The sequence below is a fragment of the Acomys russatus genome, chromosome 27 (assembly GCF_903995435.1).
Source record: "Acomys russatus chromosome 27, mAcoRus1.1, whole genome shotgun sequence".
In the NCBI taxonomy this organism is placed as follows: domain Eukaryota; kingdom Metazoa; phylum Chordata; class Mammalia; order Rodentia; family Muridae; genus Acomys; species Acomys russatus.
In genome coordinates, this window is record NC_067163.1 from 7,862,425 (window position 1) to 7,878,553 (window position 16,129).

Genomic DNA, 16,129 nt, shown 5'->3' on the forward strand with positions numbered 1-16,129 from the left:
GTCATGTTCCTGAGGACACAGATGGATTTTGAGGAGGAACAATAGCTCACCGCTAGCCCTCTTGCTGCAGCTCTGGTGCCAGGACAGAACTCCCACTCAGGCTGCTAGGAGCTGCCCACCAAGGGTTCCTCCTTCTCCTGCTACGAAGGGAATTGGAGTTAGTCTGCGGCCTCTTTGAGTGCCTTGTTCCCATGCATTCCCAGCCCTGATCTGCACTACCTCAGCCTAATTCAGGAATTAATACTGGTTAGCAAAAGGTTGACAGGTTGGAGGAAAGAGCTAGGCTTTGCAGAGACTTGCTTAGAGCATCTGGAAGCAGGTTAGCAGAGTCGAGATGGTTTCTTGCTGGGGCTTCCAGGGACTTGCCCAGAGGCCCCAGGAACACATCTCACAAACAAGGATGGCCAGTAGTTTGCTTCCTACTCTCCTCCGTGAAGAAGGGCCTGAGGCCAACAGGTTCATTGTGACATTGGAGTCACTTATTGGTCCCATCTCTAGAAGGATAGAAAGGGCTGAAAGTTTGAGGTGGACATGGAAGAGAGTCCCGTAGGCAGTGCAGGCTGTAAGGCAGACAACCATGCTGTCTGATACATAGGAAAATATTGAGCTTTAAATCAGTGGCTCTCAACCTTCCTAATGCTGCACTTTAGTATACAGTTCCCCATGCTGTGATGACCGCCTTAAGATTATTTTTGCTCCTCTGACATAACTGTAATTTTGCTACTGTTGTAAATCATAATGTAAATAGCTGATATGCAGGATAGTCTTAGGAGACCCCTGTGAAAAGGCTGTTTGACTCCCAGAGTGAAAACAGAGCAGCCCGGATCGATCCCTTTGTGGCCATCCCTAATGACCCGAGTGGCCTTACCTGCTCCAAGAGCAGCTGCCGCATGGATGTCTCTGCACGTGAGAATGAGTTTCGGCTGTGCAGAGCATTAAAATGCAGCCATTATCAGCATAGCAGGCCCTGGCTCCCGAAGGCAAACCGTGGCCATTGACACGAGCCAGCACTTCCATCTTGAGCTGGAGAAGTAGAAGTGGTGTTTGAGGACACCATTATGGGATAGTGTGCCGTGTCTCTATGGTGACCATAAGACGTTCTCTCGGGATGACCATATGGTTTTCATCTTAATGAAATTAGCTGGATATTTTTATCCTAATTAGCCAAATAGCTTTTGAAATTGCTGAAAAGAGCAGTTAACTAAACCTTATGCCTTACCTCCTTAACGACGGCCTGGGAAGTAAGTATTTTTATCCCACGTAAAATCTCCATGAAATTACCCAAAGGAGTTTAAAACGCACAATGGAGGTAAGGACAGGAACTTCCTGCCAGAATCCCATACTGGCCTAAAGCAGCACAAGGACTTGGAGCTGTGGGAAGTCCTGCGCAGACAGACAGGTGTTTCCTGTCTAAGGTGCCAGAGGTGCAACAATAAACCCAGGGAACGTCCAAACCTACTGCTGAATGCTGCTGAAATCGAGGAGGAGGAGGAGGAGGAGGAGGAGGAGGAGGAGGAGGAGGAGGAGGAGGAGGAAAAAGATGTTATCGATGGCTGGTCAAGAGATCCAGCTGTACAGAAAAAACAAAACAAAACAAAACAAACTCTTAAATGGGCAAAAATATACTTGTATGCCCACCATTCTGCACAAGTGTGTTTATATGCACTCACCTCTTTGGAAACTTGTTTATTTAAGAAATCTCTTCTAAGTACTTGGCTGTGTCTAGGACCTGCCAGCCTGTGAGACATCAGAGATACCAAGCCAGGCCCAGCCCGAGTGCTAGCTTCTATGTGGTAGCCTGGGTTCTAGTGAGCTTTCCTTCTTCAGAGGGGCAGGAGATCTGTAGAAAGAGACTAGAGGCATACAGAGACATCCATGGCCACTCCATGGAAGACTTTTATAGAAAATAGCGTTGGGGAGACTATGGCCACTAACTATGCAATGCTGAGGCCTGGCACATCACTTCCGCCCCCTCACCCTGGCCTACTCTGCTACTTAACAGTGAGTTGATTTCCTGGTCTTCTGATTGGAGGTGGGCATTCCTCTTCTCCTTAGATGATCCCCAAATCTCTGTTGGACAGAGTTCAGGCTGTAAGCTGGACTCTAGACCATGGTGTGAGCACCTGGACCAGTACCGGATGTGTTCCCTGAGAGCCCAGCATGCCCTCTCATCCGATGCTGCTGCCGTGTGCTAGGTGCTGGAGGGCTTATAGGCCTCACACCAGGCCACAGGGAGAGGTGGGTAAAGTACTGCAACAGGCTTCATGTCCCCAGAGCAGTGCTATCCTGTCAGAGTAAGCCTCCTTCCACAGACAGCAAAGGCCCTGAGTGATCCCAGCATCCACTGCTCTGTCCCGTCATGCTAGGAAGAGGGCTGGAAAGGATGTCCATGATCTCTCCCTCAAAGAGGTTAGGCACACAAAGCAGGGTTAAATGCAAAGCTGGAAACGGCCTTTGACCTCTCCTTCAGTGGGCATGTGGCAAGGAGACAGTGTCAAGCACATGAAATGTACTGCTGGCCAGGCCAAGGCTCAAAGCTTAGGGCAACTCTGAGAAAGGTATAGAGTCTCCAGGGCAGCCACTGTGTGGTCCACTTGCACAACATTCTCCAGTGTCAAAGCTACAGAGATGGAGGCCCAGAAGGTTCCAGGCCTAGTGAAAGAGGAAGCTGTGGCTGATGAAAAATAGTAGAGATGCTTGCTGTCTGGAGATGCCCTACATTTTGACAGGAATCCACACACATGATAGAGCTGCATTAGTCTAGATACTCGTCTTCACAGGCATGTGCTCACATACTCAGCACACAAAAGCTTGCACACACTCATATCATCACCACACACGTTTACACATGCTTACACACATTTGCATAGTCAGCACATAGACACTTGCAGGGGCTCACACCACATGATCATACACTTAGTATATACACGCCTAAAACTTACATGCTCACATACTTAGTAAACACATGTTCACGTGCATATACTCAGCATATATACTCTAAAATATGCCCACACATATCTTCAGTACCTAAACATGTACATGTTCGTTCATATACTACACACAATACACACACGTGTGTGTCACGACAACTTCAGTGGGCCATTGACCATTGCAATACCAGAGGCAATTCCAATACCGTGGCGTTGCAAGCTGTTACCACGGGAAGAAAATGGGAGATGTTCCACAGGACCTCTATCCTGTAACTGAGTGCAAATCTGCATTTTTCACAGACTGAAATGCTTAGAGCAAAGGTGACATGGAGGCCACTGTCACCTCACTGTGACAGGACCAGAAACCAAACTTAACTGCAGAACCAGAAACCAAACTCTCTGAGCAGAAACCCAAACCTCCTCTGCACAGGAAGGGTGTGTCCCTTGTTTACTCACCTTGCAGGGTACAGCCCTCTGTAGAACCAGCCCTCCATGCTGCGGGAGGAAAGCTGAGGTCAGGAGAAAACTCAGGGTCTGTGAGTGTCCTGCTGCCTCCCTGGTTTGACTGCCAGGCACTCACTGTGGGTGGGACCCAGTGATGGGGACATAGCCAGTGGACTCTAAGCAGGGGCTTAGCCTGGGTCCCCGCTGCTCTTCTCCCCCCACCCCCCAGAGTGTTGTGAAATGGTAGGCTTAGCACTAAGTTACAATCTTCCCAGTGAGACTTTGGCCCACAGAGGTGACTACCCCAATATCCTGGCCCATTCGAGAATGATTCAAACTGCTCAAGGAGCAGAAGGCAGATGATACAATGAAGCCACAGCCCGGGGCACATGCAGAAGCTGAACTGAGTGGCTCGACAGTCTAACGTTTGACGGCCTATCCTAGCTTCATTAGAGTAACCTGCTTTATTTCGTTTTAAATACATACTTTATTTTTTAGTTTTAGGGGTGTTTTGCCTAATGTATGTCTATCCAATGTTTGCTTGCAGGGTCCAAAGAGGCCAGAAGAGGGCACCATATCCCCTAGAACTGGAGTTACAGAGCATTACAGCTGTCCTGTAAGTGCTGGGAATTGAACCCAGGTACGCTGGACAAACAGCCAAGTGCTCTTAACTGCTGAGCCATCTCTATAGCTCCTCGTTTGTTTAATTTTCAAACCATGATTGCAAGACTTGGTTGTGGATCCCAGGTATGCTGAAAGTCCACGCTCATGAGACACAATCGTTAAGTCTCTGGGAATTCTGTGGACAGGTGGTTAAATGGAGACATTATTTTAAAGTTGAATTATGTTCACTTGAGAGACCTGAGAATTACACAACTCGTGTTCTTGCGGCCACTGATGTGTGCTGTGGCAGACCATCTACAGCCATGTGCTCCTTCCAGTACGCCCTGATCCACCCTGGTTCTCTGCCTGTCCTTGTCCACTTTGATCCTGAGACAACCATAGCTAGGGACAGACAGAGGAGTGGGAGAGCCCTCTAGTGGGGCATAGCGCTCACTCAAAGGTCTAGCCTCTGCCTTTTAGGAGGTGAGGGTCCTTGGATGCGGCCTGGGCCTGAAGGTTTACTGGAGGAGGCGGCAGGCCCTTCGCACCCTATCCTAAGACAAGATGTGTGCAGGTAGGAGGTGCCGGCTCCTGCTCCCGTGGGCTCCTGAAGGCTCCCGCAGGCTCCGGTGTGCTCCTGTGAGCTCCTGTGGGTTCCTGCAGGCTCTGGTGTGCTCCTGTGAGCTCCTGTGTGCTCCTGTGAGCGGCTGTGGGTTCCTGCAGGCTCCCATGGGCTCTGGTGTGCTCCCGTGGGCTCTTGTGGGCTCCTTGTGCTCCTGTGAGCTCCTGTGGGAGCCTGCGAGCTCCTTTGGGCTTCTATGACCTCTTGTGGGCTCCTGTGAGCTTCCATGGGCTCCTGTGTGCTCTTGTGAGCTCTTGTGGGTTCCTGTGAGCTTCCATGGGCTCCTGTGTGCTCTTGTGAGCTCTTGTGGGTTCCTGTGAGCTCTTGTGGGCTCCTGTGAGCTCTTGTGGGCTCTTGTGGGCTCCTGTGGCCTTAGGCCAGCATGAGGCTCAGGCACTGTTTTGCTGGTTAGGCACCTCCCTCCCTGGCTAAGAGAGGAGGGCAGGACAAGTCTTACTTTGGGGCCTGATCTACTGGGGTGTCTTCATGCTTAAGCCTTAAATCCCTTTTATTTGTCCCTTTCAAAAATCCAAAGAAAATTCTGGGAAGAGAGAGAGAGCACTGAAGGTGAGTGTAGGAGGGACAGGAGGAGGCCCTTCTTAGAAGGCTGCTCCACCCACCACCTCATGGGAGTGCCTGCTGGCTAGAGTCCTCTGGGCTCTTGCAAAATGTGTTTCTCCCTGAAGGGGTTACATTCACTTCCTGCCATGTTCTGGTGAATGAGCAGCAAGTGTCCCTCCAGACCAAGGCTGCTTGAGTTTTAACACTTGCTTTCCCTTTTCACTTGAGAAAATTTTACATGACTCCAGGCATGTAGATATATAAAACAGATACACACGTCAAACATACGATAAATCATAAAGAATTTTGTCTGAAAATCATTTTTTGGTATACATGTAGTGTTTTCATTTACTAAAGATGAAAAGTAAATTTTCATGCTAATGAGATGATAGTGCTTTGCTTCTTTATTTTTACATAAACAGTTAAACCCTGACTGAATATTTGATACACATATGAATAATTGTAGAACACCTTTTAGTGTCTTTCAGAGTTGGTAAATATTTTGATCTTAGAATCAGCAGCGCTGGAGGTGTTACTCTGCATAAATATATAGTCCAAACGGCAGGAATGTGTTTAGGATGGTTTCAGAAATTGTTAAAAAATTTTGTCCTAATCCCAAACCAAAATTCATTGAATTTTTTTTTATGAATTTCAGGTCAGCAACTCCAATAGAACTTTTTAAAGATTTACTTTATTATTTTTACCTATATGGGTATGTGCCTGTGTGGACGTATTGGGATGTTTGGTGTTGGTACCCATAGATCTCCCTGTAGTTAGAATTACAGATGGCTGTGACCCGCTCTATGTGGGTGCTATAGGAACTAAAGTAGGGTCCTCCACAAGAGCAGCACATACTCTCTACCTCTGATCTATCTCTGCAGCTCCCCAAATCTTTTATTGTTTGTGACAGGGTTTCACTTTGTAACCCTGGTTGACCTGGAACTCAATATGTAGACCAGGCTAGCCTCAAACTCAAAGATCCACCCGCTTCTGCCTTCATAGGGCTAGGTTTAAAGGCGTGAGTCACCACAGTGGGCTTGAACAACAAAATATTTATTTCGTGTGCAAGTGTATGAGTGTAGGCATGTGTGTGCATGTGTACTTGTGTGTGCGTGTGTATATGTGTTTGCATGCATGTGTGCATGCATATGTATGTGCGAGTGCATATGTGCATGCATGCACACATGTGCACCCACTCACGCCTATATGTATATATGTGCAGCATTCAGGAAGACCAGAAAAGAGAATGTTAGGTCTCCTGGGACTAGAATTACAGTCTCTAGCCAACACATGGGTGTTAAGACTCAAATCTGGACTCTCAGGAAGGACAGCTAGCTCTAACCACTGAGTCACTCTCTCCAGCCTGAGCAAAGAACAATTTTTAAAATCAAACATTCTAACCAGAACACAATCCAAAAATTACTAATTTGATGTATGTTGAGGGATGACAGCAGGGACATACCAAGGCTGTTCTCCATGACTGGACCATTATTTTCCTATAAGAGGAAGAAAGTGTGTATGCACAGTTGGAACACAGTAATAATCGGGATTCTGGGCTCGTGTCACACAACACGACACCAGCAAGTGCTAACAGAAAGCACCTCACATCTGCTGCATGTTTGACTAAAAACTAAGCTCTGTTGCTATATGACTAGAAATCTTTTATTATCATCATGGCTTCACACTCAGGTACAGGCAGTGATGCACAGTTTGGGATGCTGAGCCCCAGGCCACCCAGCAAAGGCACAAAGAGGCACCATCAGAGGCCTGTGATCTCGGGTTGTCACCTCCTTCTCTCATTTTATGGGGTGGAGGTAAGTGTAGTCTGATCCCACCTTACAGTTCTCTGTGAATCTGCCTGGGCTGAGTAAGGGCTGCCCAACAATGGCTGATTCCTCCTGGAAAAAGAGGCCCCGCGGTTACAGCTCTGAGGTGCTCTCCCCTGTTTTTCTTGCCGCAGTTGTCCAGAGCTGAGTTGGCCCACAGAAGTTGTGTGCTATGAGCACCATTCCTGCATTGATGGTGCTTCAGATCGATTGGCTAATTAGAACTTTGTCATTGTGGGGGGATTGCAAGGCTGCAGATCTAGAGGCAGAATTATTCGGGGTTGTGGTTAGTTCTCCTAAGAGCTACTTAGCACCCCCCTCTGTGCCTGCCATTCTTGGTCTCTAGTGCAAATGTCTCTGCTTTGCTGTTAATTACCTACCTGGTGTCCCCACTAATGTGGCAATCAAAAGCCTCGATTTAAAACTGTATTTTGTTATACAACCATAAAAACTTTGCAAGGCCACTTGCCCAGTGCAATATTTCATTTGGAGAAACCTGAGTCAGTTTTCCTGCACCATGGTTACTTATATTTGGCTCAGAATAAACTTCTTATTTCCTTTGGAGCAAAAGCTGTGTTTTGAGCTTGAGCTTGAGCCAGTCAGGACAGAAGGATGAGAAGGGGGTCAGAGTGGAGGATCTAGGAAAAAGACGGACCTTGAGCTAAACGCCATGCTTAAGTGTTGACAGCGGCAGACAGCTTCAAGGACCAGCTGGATCTCCATAACTCTTTCTAAGTCCAGACTCACATCATACGGGATGCAGGATGTATATGTCCCACAGGCAGCATAAATCCTCTGCAAAGACCCTGGATTGTCCCCACACACATAAACGGACATTAAGTGAGCACTTGCTGTTCTCCCAGCCTCCCCTCCCCTCGCCCCTTCTTACTGCCCCAGGCCTACATGGCTCTTTGGTATTCCTTCAGCAGAACAGATTCTGTCATTCATGGCTGTCTGTGATGACAGCGATGTCTTCAGGTAACTACACATCAGTCTCCATCTTTCCATTAGGACTTGGCTACAACGATCCTTGTCAAAGAGGTTTGGTTAACTACTGACCCCACCCTGCCCACGCTACTCCTCCACCCCAACCCCTAACTTTCACTGCTGACCTATTTTGTATTAGTCTGGTTGCCTTGTGTGTGTGTGTGTGTGTCCAAGCTTAGTGAGCAAATACAGTCACTTTCTAGTTGTATGATGCTCTGTCGCAGAAAACGCTTATCTCATTCAGACTATTGATTCTTCAGTGGTTTTGGTTTTGGTTTTTTTTTTTTTCCCCTCAAATAAGTGAGAGTCTACAACCAGATGACTTCCGGAATGCCAGGGCTGGGACCAACACCAAGTGGTTGTCATGCGAGCTAGTCAGCCACCTTAGATTCTGCCCCTCTCTTGGTCTGGGTGTAGAGGGACATGCTGCCTCTGCTGTTGCATTTTGTTTGCTCTCAACATCGAACATTAAAGCTTTCGTTTGATTGGCTTTTAACTTCAAACACTGGTATCTAAACCATGGGGAACCCACTTCTGGAAAGAGAATGGACGGGCTGAAATCTAGGAATGTTAGTGACGGCCTACAGAGTGGCCGAAGCCGTGCGCACCCTGCAGCCCAGGTTCCTAGGAGTGCTGAGCCCCTCAAGGCTCTGGCGAGGCAGCTTCCCGAGACACCGTGCAGGCTGTCCACAGCTTGTTCTCTCTTCAGAGCTCACCATGCCACCACTCCTTAAAGGAAGAGAGCAGTTAGAACATGACTTGATGGCTCACTGTGTACTTGGGAGGCTGAAGGAGGGCGGCTGCGTGTCTGGGGCCATCCTAGTCTGCATTTGGAATTCCAAGCATGCCTGGACTACAGAACAGGGCCCTATTTCAAGAACAAGAATGAGAGAGAGACACACAGAGAAAGAGTATCTCACTGGTCACACACATATACCCACACACATACATGCATACTACACCATTCCTACGTACATACGTACTAGATACATACATACACACTATCTCATACATGCACATGGGCTACATCATACATACATACATATATTCTATATCACACACACACACACTATGTATATACTATACATTCATGCATACCTACATACTGCGTCATACATACGTAGACACCATTGTCAACTCACACACCTCCCTACTGGAGGAAAGCATGTCAGAGTGCTTCGTGTGGCCAATCCTGCACTATTTCCACACAGCGCAGAGCGTCTCTAACGATGCCTGGTTTAAGGATATCACCCACTGCATCCCCCACCCCACCCCAAATGCTCGGTCCCAGTGCTGCTGGCCAGAGCCTGCTGTTCTTTTTAATTACATGCTGCTGCACTCCAGTGAACTGGAGCTGATTGCTGCTGACAGGCCATCTGGCCTCCAGTCCTTGTGGAGGATCGCACCTTGGTAGCTGTGTCCACCCCCGACTCCATTCTGGTGTTTTGACAGTAGAGAGCCTGTGTTGCCTCCTGAAAAAGAGGACAAAGCCCTTCAGCTCATACTGAGCAGGTGCCGTCCAAGCCCTAAGCCACTGATTAGGATTCTTGCCTCAGCCTGGCAGAATAGTAAGGGAAGATGTCAGTAGTCAAGTTCCAAGCGACGCTTTGTGGTTGGTTCTAGGATGGATGATCAGGAGCCAGACATTGGAAGCGTTAGTGAAACCTAAGACCGTCAGTTCTGAAACAGGAGCAGTTTGGGGTATGCTAGAAATTACATAGAACCGTACCTGGAGCCTGAAGTTAGTGGCCCCAAAGTGGAGTTGAACTTTTAGCATTTATTGAGCAGAAGTCCTGCTTTTGTTTGTTTGCTTGTTTTGTTGTCCTTCTTTCTTATTTTTATTACATTTTCATACAATATATTTTGTTTATATTCATTCCTCTCCTCCCTGATCCTCCCCTCCTCCCAGGTTCTCCCCTCCTCCCAGGTTCTCCCCTCCTCCCTGATCCTCCCCTCCTCCCAGGTTCTCCCCTCCTCCCAGGTTCTCCCCTCCTCCCAGGTTCTCCCCTCCTCCCAGATTCTTCACTCCTTCCTGATCCTCCTCTCTTTCCAGGTTCTCCCCTCCTCCTCTCCTGTCCAGATTCATGTTCCTTTCCCCTTCCTCAAAAAAATAAACAAAACACAAAACGAAAATAAAAACTAAGACAAGAAATACTAAAATGAAACAAAAGGTATTCACACACAAACACACACCACTATCACCACCCACCTACATACACACACATAGACCACACACAGAAAACCATAGAGTCCGTTTTGCATTAGCCAACTAACTACTCCTGCAGTAGGGTGATACAGCCAGTAACACTCCGTTGGAGAAAAGTGACAGTCCCTTTTCCCAACAGGAAACTGTTGCAAATGGCTTCTTGGTTGGGGGTGGAACTTTGTGTCCACTTCCCTTCTCCTTGCTGAGGTTTTGCCAGGAATGAACCTGTCACAGTCTCTGGGAGTTCACTGTGAGTCAATCCAGTTGTCTCCGGAAGATACTGTTTCCTTGGAGTCCACCACTTCTGGCTCCTGAATAGATCGCTGAGCCTTGAGTGTTAAACCATTCCGTGATAAATACATAGCATCCAGGCTGGGCGCTCCCAAGTCTCTCTCTCACTGCACACTGACCACCATCTGCTGCAACAGAAGCTTCTCTGGTGAGGGTTTAGCAATACATTCCTCTACAGGTAGAGCATCTGCTATTAGTAAACATTGTAGTGCTATGCTCCTTTAGCAAAATAAACTGTAGGGTTTTTTTTCTAGGTCCACGGCCTGTCTAGTCTCAATTTCTTGGCCACTTAGGCAGTGTCAGACACGGGTTCCATCTCCTGGAGTAGGCCTTAAATCCACTTTTTATGTGGTTGGTTACTCCCCTAACCTTTACAGTACTATTGGGCCAGGAGATCTTGCAGGCACGACATTGTTATAGGACACAAAATTCAAGGGACCATCACAGAATAAGTCATGGCATTTGAATTAATTTTTAAGAGAATTTTTTTTCTCCATTAAAGAGATTTTTTTTTTGAAAACAGAGTCTCTCTCTATGGGACAAGTTGGACTCAAACTTTTCATCCTCCAGCCTTAGCCTCTCAGGTTCTGGGATTATGGGCATGCACCATCATACCTAGCTCAAACAAGAATGTTTAAGGAGGCACCATATAAGTAAAATATAAAAAACCAGAGAAAAAATCTTGAAGAATCCATTATGCTTTGCAGTTAAAGGTTAATTTTTTTTTTTTTTTGAGACAGGGTTTCTCTGTGTAGGCTTGGCCATCCTGGACTCACTTTGTAGACCAGGCTGGCCTCGAACTCACAGCAATCCGCCTGCCTCTGCCTCCCAAGTGCTGGGATTAAAGGCGTGCGCCACCACGCCCGGCAAAAGGTTAATTTTATATGCTGTACTCCTTCAGATCCAAACTTGAAACTTTATGTCAGATTATTTTCTTTATCTAACAACACACAAAACCATGTCTATTTCATGATTTTATGAATGAAGCTCTAGCTTCATTCATGAACTTTTGAAACAAAACCTCTCAATCAGTCATATAACAATTCAATAACAGCCTATAGAGTGCCTGCAGCATTTCTTGAGGGCCTGAACATGGGCAGACTGTGTGAAACCTCATATAAAAGGAGGCAGGACCCTGCCATCACCTTCCTTAGATAAACCAAGATGCCCCTTTACCTGGTGCCTGAAGACCCTGCAGCAAGTGGGCAAAATGCAACACTCAAGCACCCAAAACAGAGTGTCTGGGTTGCTCCAGAGTAGGAAGGAAAGGCCTGATACAAAACCAAGGACTTAGGGAACTAGCTGGGTATCTGAGAAAGCTGCAAAGAAAAGTGTGAAGGGTACACCTTAGGAATCAAAAATTATGTGTGCATGTGAGGCCCTGGGTTCCAACATAGCAACACACACACACCCCACAGACTTTTCCTCCTGCCTTGGCTTCCCTAGATGGTGAACTATTATCTGTAAATTGAAATTAATCTTTTCCAATCCAAGTTGGTTTTGGTCAGTGTTTACCACAGCAACAAAAATCGCCAGAACACTCGGTCTCTAACATGTTCGTCTCTTCGACAGCACCATCCTCACTGTTCATTCTATCAGACACTACTGTGGCTGTACTTGATCCTTGAAAAACAATTACAGGGCTGGTTGACATTTTTCCATGGTTACTTGCTTATGTCACTTTGTCAGTGTTCTACCACAACTAGGTCACCTGCAGGCGTTTCTCCTGCTTCAAGACTAATTGTGTCTGCATCAACAAAGATGAAGCTCAAAAGCACTGCAGTAAGGGAATGAAGCCAGACAAACACACACACAAAAACCTCCATACTTCCTGGTTCTATCTGTATGGCAGTCTCACAAAGGTGGTATTACAGGTAACAAAAATCAATCCGTGAGGCCACATGAGGAAGAAAACATCAGGGTTATTGTGGGTAGTGGAGGTTTTCTATATTTTGAGTATTCTGGTAATTATACAAACAAACAAACAAAAACTGAACGTGTTGTTTTACTTCAGGAAGGAGTCCGGCTCGCCCACGGCACACATTACAGGAAGGCTGACCTTTGACCTTGCCCTTGGCTTTGCCATCACATCTTGTGCCACATTTATGGCTGCTTTTCTTCAAAGGATTTCACAGTGTGTCTATGCACCCTTGTTGGCTGTGTCTCATGTGGAGGCGATGTCTTTGTTTCAGGGGAGTGTGGCTGGCCGTCTCTCCTTTCCAGGGTTTCTCTGTCTCTGCACCTGTTATTTCTTGCTTTTGTTTCTCCTTTCATTTTAATTTTTTAACTTATTCTTGACATGATGTTTATATAATTTTCCTCTTCCCTTTCCTGCATCCAGACCTTCCTGTAGGCCCCTCCTTGCTCTTTTAAATTGATGATCTCTGTTGTAGGATATTTGATCCCATTGTGAACCCTGAGATTGTGAACTATAAAACCCTATTTCCTGTTTGGTGTGGTTGAACCCTAACACACACCTTAATCACTTTAATCACACACTTTTAATCTAAGAACTTTGTTTATTGTAAACAGGTGATTGTAGTGTGATTCAGCCAGCCCTAGCACACACCTTTAATCCAAGAGCTTTCCGTACACAGGATTTAATAAAGTTAACCCTAGGTCAAGAGGTGGAACAAGAAACCAGTTAACAGGGATTAAAGAGTAGGAGGGACTTTGAGTTGAAGGGTATTTAAGGCACCATGGACATGCAGAAGGGGCTTTTTCAGCTTTGAGCAAGCAAGCCTTGGAGTTTTGACCTTCTTCTCCTGGGCTGTCAGCTGAGCTAGTGAGCTTTTTGGGCTTTCTCCTTTGATACGTGAGCTGAGTAGGAAGGTCAGCTAGGTGCTTTCTCTGCCTCTCTGAGCTAGCAGGTTTTCACCCCAGCCTCTGGCTCCTGAGTCTTCATTGGTAAAATTGAATGGTTGGGATTTTCATGTTTTTTTTTACAACAGACGTCTTTTTAAATTGTCATTACATATGTAAGTAATATATGTATGATATATATGACTATATACGTATATATATTTCATCTATATAGTGTTGCTTGTGCTTATGTTTTCAGGGCTGACTGTTCTAGTGCTGGATAACCAGCTGGTTTGCTCTTCCCTGGATAAGACATTTCTCTGTTCTCAGGATTCTTAGGTGCCTGTAGTGCTTTATGTAGGGTTGAGGCTTCCTGGCTTCTGCTGTCAATGTTAGGAAGTTAATTGTTGTCTTTGTTCAGTTTGTGTTTAAGCAGTCGCTTTGGTGAGACTGTGATCTTAGTTTCTGACATCACTAGGAGACACAGTCTCACAGCAAACTCCCTGGTCCTCTGGCTCTTACAGTCTTTCTGCCCCTTCTTCTGCAGTGATCCCGGAGCCTCGGATACAGATGCTGTGTTGTAGATGTATCTATTGGGTCTGGGCTCCACAACTCTGTATGTTTATTGGTTGTGGTTTTCTGTAATGGTCTCTGTATGTTTTGAAGTCTCCTTGATGAGGGGTGAGGACTACACTTACCTGTGGGTATAAGGACAACCAATTAGAGTGTAGTTAGGGATGATGCTGGTTTAGTAAAGTATTGCTTGTGTGTTCTCTGAGATCCATGGCTTCAATAGCCCTGGGTAGTCAGCTAGGTTTCCAGTATCATGCATAATTTCCCTTTTGTTAAGGGGGTTTTAAATCTAATCAGAGAGTGTTGGTTACAGCCAAGGTATTTGTGCCACTACTGCACTTTCAGGGTCATTGTGCTGTGTTGGCTGTTGTGGTTCATAGGTATCATAGCTGGGTAGGACTTTTGGTTGCTTCTCTCCCCTGGAAGCTTGCATGGAACCTCCCTTCTTTCATTTATCCTACTCTGGTGTAGATCTCATGCCAGCTTCTCTCTAATTGTGACTCAGCCCCAAGTGAGGAAAGCCTTTCTTGGATTAGCTGTTTATGGAGGTTCTGGGAGACATGGCAGGGCACAGCTGGCTTGCAGGAGTCCTTGTGAGGAAGGCTGGGTGTGTGTGGTGACAGAGTGCTGGACAGGCAAGTCTGGGCTGTTTACAGTGGTGTGTGCCCCTCCTTTACCCATCTCTCCAACGAACTCCTCGCAGGTGAGTCTTCTCTAGTGACACTGGTTTTGCTTCTCTTTTTTCTTTTCTTTTCCTCTCTTCTCTTTTCTTTCTGTTTTCTTCCTTTCCTTTCCATTTTCTTAACTTTCTGTCTGTGGTGCTGGGGATTAATCTGGGTCTCGTGCATAGTAGGCAAGTACTCCACTGCTGCACTATGACCCGGGCCAACTGTGTTTCTTTATCATGGCACAGAGATCCAAGGAGACTCCTGGTGCTGGCCCACAGGCTACTTTTCCCTGAGTGAACGTATGATGTTCTCTGGGGTCCTTTTGGCCCCTCTGGCCCCTATGAACCTCCCCCTATGAGTTTTCCATTTGCTGTGGGTCACATCAACTGTCACCTGGTTTCACTGGAACTTCTTCCTCTTTTCCCAGCAGAAAGGAGGTTAAATGTCATCTCTCCCCAGCCAATTTGCCAGATATAGGCCCTCTACCAGAGCATGAGGGCCCAGCGCCAAGCCGTTGGTCTTTACAGGGGTTCATGGGGTTCACAGTCTCATGCTACCTCTGTGGCCTTCAGTCTTATGAGTCACATCTCTCTGTCCTGGGAACCTTTCCCATGTTGTCTTAAGTAATCACTCATTCGCCCCTACTGTCTTCTCTCTCCCCTGCCTTTGGCCTCCTGCTCTTACTTCTCCCATGCTTTTCCAGATGTTTCTTCAGATGGGTCCTCTGATTCACTCGACGCCCGACTCCATTTTTGTTTTCCCTCGTGGGATCTTAAGTTTAGCGATCCCATTCTAAGTATGTTTCTTACCTAGAACCCGGTCCTCGTGTGGTGGACATGTAAATGAAAGCAATTTTTGTGAGGACAATATTTACTTTTAGTTTTGTGTCTCAGCTTTGCCGACTTCTCCATGGTGGGCGGGCCCTTGCTTTGTGCTGACTCTCTTGGCTGGCCTGGGTAACCTAGCTGCCCAGGTGTGTTGAGTCACTTTGAGGAGACCCTCTGCAATCTCTTCCCAAGTGAGAAAGTACATGACTGTGCTCACAGATGTGATGAGTTGGCTGTGCTTTGTTGCAGACAGATGGGGATATGGTCAGCCCTGGGCAGGAAATCCCTCTCCCCTATATCCAGCAAGCCTGGAATAAAATTGGAGTGCAGAATCTCCTCTGGGTCCAGAGTCCTGCTAGGAGCTGCAGCGCTGCTTGTGATGGGTCTTTGAGAAATAGCCACTTTTTCTTCTGCTTACTGGAGCATGCTTAGTAAGGGGAGGAAGAGGCTTCAGCTGCCAGCAGCGTGCTCTCTGACAACTGGAATCATGTGTTTACTCTTCTTTGAGCCTACCCCCCCCCCCCGCTTGTCCCTCTGAGTTTCTTTGGCAAGGCAATGCTGCCTCAGTGGCCTCTGCAGCCCCTGGCTCTGACTGCCGCCCTAGCCACCACCTTTTCTTCCCTTTCCTCTTTGGAGGCCAAGGGCCACCCTTACCTCCCACAGCTCAGTTTGCACCACACGCCCCAGATATGCTTTCTCTACAGGCCTATTCTCCACGCCAAGGAACAGGACACGTGTGCACTCAGAGTTTCCAGGACTGTCCATCCCTCGGAGCCAGTGCTGGACATG